Source organism: Daktulosphaira vitifoliae, unplaced genomic scaffold (assembly GCF_025091365.1).
Source record: "Daktulosphaira vitifoliae isolate Bord-2020 unplaced genomic scaffold, ASM2509136v1 Scaffold_1, whole genome shotgun sequence".
Lineage (NCBI taxonomy): Eukaryota > Metazoa > Arthropoda > Insecta > Hemiptera > Phylloxeridae > Daktulosphaira > Daktulosphaira vitifoliae.
The window spans coordinates 84,995,322-85,001,500 of NW_026099572.1; the positions used below are offsets into that span (position 1 = coordinate 84,995,322).

General features: G+C 27.9%; 3 protein-coding genes across 4 annotated transcripts in view; 2 read left to right on the plus strand and 1 right to left on the minus strand.

The window, feature by feature from the left end:
* The window catches only part of LOC126894563 (uncharacterized), a 226,991-nt gene that overhangs the window by 132,105 nt on the left and 88,707 nt on the right, over positions 1–6,179 (plus strand). The gene's annotated exons all lie outside the window — the stretch shown is intronic.
* Positions 1–6,179, minus strand: part of LOC126894565 (uncharacterized) — a 271,452-nt gene that overhangs the window by 84,741 nt on the left and 180,532 nt on the right. The window lies entirely within an intron of this gene.
* LOC126894561 (uncharacterized) overlaps positions 1–6,179 on the plus strand; it is a 27,372-nt gene that overhangs the window by 566 nt on the left and 20,627 nt on the right. The gene's annotated exons all lie outside the window — the stretch shown is intronic.

The window sequence follows — 6,179 nt, forward strand, 5'->3', positions numbered from 1 at the left end:
CGGATTTTTTTTTTTTTTTTGTTATAATTTAAAATAACAAAATAAAAATATAGTTAAAAATAAACTAAAAAAACACGCTATTAAAGTTCATTGAACTAAAAAGTTCAAAATAGTTTTTAAAATAAGCTTAAACAATAATGAACGAAAATTACTAGTATTATTGTGATAAAAGCGCGTCGGGCGCTCAATATACGAAAAATATGGCGCAAAGCACCCACGCTTTTATCACAATAATACTAGTATTTTTCGCTCATTATTGTTTTAAACTTATTTTAAAAATTATTTTGAACTTTTTAGTTCGATGTACTTTAATAGCGTGTTTTTTTAGTTTTTTTAACTATATTTAATTTTTACTTTTTAGTTTCATGATATAAAAGTAGTTACTATCAATATCATGGTTGTAACGGGTAACGGGGAAACAGGTTTCGATTCCGGGGAGGGACTCTGAGAAACGGATATCACATCCAAGGAAAGCATCAGGCGCGTAAATTACCCACTCACGGAAGATGGAGGTAGTGACGTGAAAACGACGATACAGAAATCGTCCTTTGTAATCGGAATGAATACACTCTATATCTCTTAATGAGAATAAAGCGTGTTAATATACAGGGTGTTCAGTAAATCAGGAAACGGGTTTCTATTGTTCTCATTGTTACAAATAATGAGAACAATAGAAACCCGTTTCCTGACTTACTGAACACTCTGTATATCTTTAATAGTAATTAGAATATATATAAATACATGTAAGGCGACATAAGAACGTTAACGTATCATGCACTAGGTATAGCCTTGTTTTATGGGCGGGAGAACGTTATACCTAAGGTATAATCGGCGGCATCGGCGGTAGGAATACATAATATATATACGTAAAGAGCATTACACGCAGGCGGTATTGGTCAATCAAAATAAAAATTTGTTTATATATATACATAATTGATGTCATGCATGCGTGTACGGAAACGAAAACCAAAAATATAAAATTATACAGGATTAGTGTTGCCTGCGTTTGGTGAGTGGGGTGGGGTGAATGCGTTATGATGTCTAGTCTCAAGGTCATAGACGACTGGATACGCGAGAATAACAACACGTGCCGCGTAGAAAGTTACAAAATCACATCACACATACATGTGAAACACTAATATAAGCGTGTTAAAAAAATATAAATGGTTGTGATTATAAGATGTATGGGTTCTGCGGTCCGACGGTTTAGAACAACGAAGACAAGTAGATATAAATATAATAAATGCAATACGTCTTTGCTTAGGTGTAATAAAATATAGTTTGGTTGACATCTAATAATATACACAATGGCAACGAAACGGCTAGTCAGTTTACGAATATCTGTGATAGTGCTTAACTTGTACAGTAGAAATCATGTTAGTTTATTAAAAAACATCTTTAAGGCAGCGGAACAGCAAGCCAATTCACAGATACCATGTAACGTGACTATGTTCAACCAACCAGTTTAATATAATATTCTATATTGTTGATACAATGAATTATCTATTGCTTTGTCGATCTCTACTCAGATTTATTAACTCTAAATAATTGGGATAACATAAATTTACTAACTTCTTTTTTGATGGCTTGTGTAAAGATCATCGAAAGTCAAAATGTTAAGTATGAAACTCTTTCTGAAATTATAATAATTCGCACACACGAAAATTCTATAATGTCTTTTTTTATATAAATAAATAAAATCTCGACGTAAAAAAAATTATATATCAATATCGCATTAACGTAAACGACAGCACAGGGTCGCGGCAAGTTAAGAGAAATAAACTGGATGAAAAAATTATGAATTCTTATTGAATTCAGAACTTCAAAAGAGAAGAAAGGCGCTCGTTGGCACGCTCATTCGTTGGCTTGCAAGCTCTCTTTCTTTCTCTCTCTGATGTGTGTTAAGAACTAAGCCTTTTAGCTTCGATGCGAAGCTGAGAAGGTATTAATTTTACTATGATGTGTTTTTTTTTATTTTTTTTTTTTTGTGTCTGTGAACGCTCAATCTCAGCTCTCGCTGGACCGATTTTGTAGAACAATATGTCAAAAGATCACAAATCATATCTAGTCGAAGACATTACCCTCAAAAATTGAAAAAAAATTCCCTCGTTCCCCGCAATCAGGGGAAATCCCCCAAAAAATTACAAATTTAAAAATCGCTAATTTTCGATATTTTTTCAATTTTTTTTACTTAAAAGTGCCATAACTTTTTAAAAAATGATCGAGTCAATATAATTTTTTTTTTATAGATACCTTAGATATTTACCTATCATTTTATATATTTTTGTGAACATTTGACCCTTTAACAGCCCACAGGAAGGGTTTCAAAATGGTAACTTTTTTACAAAAAATTAACTTTTTCAACTTAACTTTTGAAAATGTTCCGGAAAGACTGACACTTTTATATATACCTTAAATTAAAGCTAATGTAATATACTTTAATTTGAAAAAAAAAAATTTGACCTCTGGACTTGTCTTCATGGTGAAAATGACTACCGTATGCAAAAATATGCAATTTTTTTGATAAAATTCTTGATATTATATTTTACATTTTTTAACATTATGATGCTATAACTTTTTGAAAAATTCATGAATCAATTCTATTCTTTAATAATAAATACTTTATATACATTTCTTTCATTCGACATACTTTTTTTATAAATCGGACCTTTTCCCTTTATACAGGGGGGGTGCAAACCTATTAAAATGCGTATAGAAAGTAGAACTTTTTCATCTTAATTTTTGAAAATGTTCCGGAAAGACTGACACTTTTATATATATCTTAAATTAAAGCTTATGTAATATACTTTAATTTGAAAAAAAAAAATTTGACCTCTGGACTTGTCTTCGTGGTGAAAACGGACATCAAATTTAAAGATGAACGTACGATTTCCGTGAAAAAATTCTCGATTTTATATTACTTAATTTATATTTTATATAATTTTTGGAAAAATGTATGGATCAATATCATTATTTTTTTATAATTAATATTTATATACTCCTTTCATCTGGCACGCATTTTTTGTAAATCGGATCATACCCCTTTAACAAGGAGGGTTAAAACTTTAAACATGCGTATTGTCACTAGGACATTTTCAATTTAATTTTTGAAAGTATTGCGAAAATACTGACACTTTTATATATATATTAAATTAAAGCTTATATAATATACTTTAATTCAAAAAAAAAAATTTGACTTCTGGATTTGTCTTCATGGTAAAAATGACTACCGTCAATATAAAAAATTTATATAGCATAGAAAGTTAAACTTATTAAAATTTGTTTGATTCTTTTAAATCGAGAAAAGTAACTTTGAAATTTGATTTAGCTTAAATAGCCAATTTTTTCATTCGACAGTAGCGACGTACGGTTGCCGAGTTGTAAAAATTTATGTTTTACACGCTTGGGGTACGAGGTTCCAACCCGCGTATGGCAATGAATTTTTTGCATTTTTTCTTAATTCTTTTTAAGTTAGTATAAATTTTTAACTCGTTTGATTTTTATCTCATTTAGATTCAATTACTTCAATAAAGATCAAGGATCCCATCACTTTAGTCGCCCCTTGCAAGAAGAAATTTCTTATTCGTATTAAAATTATTTTACTATATTTTAAGTTTTCGCTTCGATGCAAAGCCGAGAAGATATTTTTTTGTGACTATCATTTATTTTCTCTGCTCTAACTTGACCTACTTTTTTCAACAATACGTCAAATTACTACAATTCGTATCTAGTTGAAGATATTACTCTCAAAAATTGAAAAAAAAATTCTAATTTATCAATTAAACAGTTAGTTATTACATCGTCTCCATAAAGACAATTAAAATCATTAATTTCTAATGTTTTCAAAATATTTATTAACGAATGAAGTTTGATATGATAGGTTTCAACTACAAAATTAAATCATTTTACTTTGTAATTTAATAATTTTTTTACTCTATTTGTGTGTGCAACTACTAGACTATAATATTCAACATTTTTTGGTAACTTGTTGCTATATAAATAATTTCTAAAAAAAATGATTTTTAGTTTCTCCTTAATTAACAATGGATTTTTACAATTATAATCAAATTTTATAATACACTCAATTGAGTAAATCTTTTTAACAATTTTGTTGTGATTAGTTCATTTAGTTAAAATAAATCATTAGAATTAATTAAGTACTCAATATTTCAATTATAGAATCTTTTCAACAAACAACAAAAGTTCCTAGGAAATTATTACTATTACTTCTATTTAAGTTATCTATTACCATAAAAATGCAAAAAAATATTGAGCTTTTCTGATAAATTTACAATAAATAGTAATTATAAAACTTTCTGACTGCATATTGATCTTAACGATACAATTTTTTTAATTGTCATAAAATTTTCTATTTAATTATGTCAATGTCAAACTTACCAATTGAGCTAAAAGTTATGGTAAAATAATTTTTTTTTTACTATAAACATTTACAACAATCAACTTTAAACGATTAAAGAAATAGGTTAAAATTTGTCATTTTCCTTATTTTTAAGTTATTAATAATGAAAATCAGTATTAATTTAAAACAATTTTTTTTGTTCTTAATTATTTTTTTTTATATGTAAATACTATTTTTTAATTATATTAAAATTTAGAAGTGATAGAAAAAGTCCTATTGCAAATTTGAAAACATCGCGAAAAGTTGATTTAGAATAGTATATTTTTGTTTCTGATGAAAGTTCAGTGTATAAAACTTATAACTTTGTCAACTGTTATCACTTTATCAAAAATGGCTAATCAGTATATTTCTTTTTTATTTATTGTTTTTTTATTTTATTTGCATGTCTTTATCTATCATTTGGTTTTTTTATAAATCTAACCCTTTACCTGCCCACAAGAGGCATTCAAAATAATAACTTTTTTTTTTTAGTTAAAGTAAATCATTAAAATTAATTCAGTTCTGAATATTTCAATTGTAGAATCTTTTTAAATACTAAATATCACTTAGAAATGATATTATGATTTCTATTTAAGTGTTCTATTACGATAAAAATGCAAAAAAATAATGAGTTTTTCTGATAAATATACTGTAAATAGTAATTATAAAATTTCTTGACTGCATATTAATCTTAAAAATAACATTGTTTTAATTCTCATAAAATTTTCTATTTAATGATTCATTCTAGTCAACGAAGGAGTAATTTTGGAGAATAGCAGAAAAAATTCCCAATCAATGTTTTTTTTTAAATAGGCAATTGGTGGATTATTCCAAAAGCAACATCAACTCATATTTCTGTNATTGGTGGATTATTCCAAAAGCAACATCAACTCTTATTTCTGTAATTATATCCTGATTAGTAGTTCTTTGATTTTAAAATATAATATATGAATAAACATTAATTATAGTTATCAAATTTAGTATGAAATTGATATTCAATAATTAAATATTGTAATTTATACGGAGAAATTATAAAAATAATAAAGAAGTTGTAACGTCACAAATTCGAAGGTGGACCGTTTATGATTATTTGTTATGTCTACTTATTTATTTTATCGCGCGAAAGAACCTTTTTCTGACACAGCGGTGTCAACCACTCATTATTTTACCTCTGACCGCTAGATAAGGCGATAAAAGAGAAATATAATTAAAATCGAATTGTTTATCAGTATTGATCCCTTCCAAAAAGACTGGCCGTTATCGATATGAAATTGCCGTTAGATCGGTGTTGACTCTTCTCTATTCTTTCTTCTGTCATTGACCGTGCAAGGGAGCACACATTTGTTGTTTTATTGACATATTTTTCAATGATGGAGTAGAACCGCCAACGGCGAACGGCCAGATCTTTTCGGCAAAGCATCCAGACCATCGGATAGGTCTCTTCGGAGACCGGGTATCGTTTTCTTTTTTTATATTATATTTATGTAATGAGCTATATTTTATTAATTATTTTATTGTAAATTAACTTAATTTTGTTTATGTGTGGAGAGCACGTGTTTCCCTTTTCTTCTAGCCAACGCTAAGGAGCGAGTGTCCAGACCGCTCCTGGTGTTCTTCATTAATTTCCTGTTAACATTAACGGATGTGTTCCAATACCGTCCGTGATGTTTGTAATATTATTTGTTTAAATATTTTATTTTATTTGTATTGCCTTTATTTGTAGACATGGTTTTTGATGCATTCGCATTTTTGTCCATGTTTAACTTAATTTTCTTTTTTT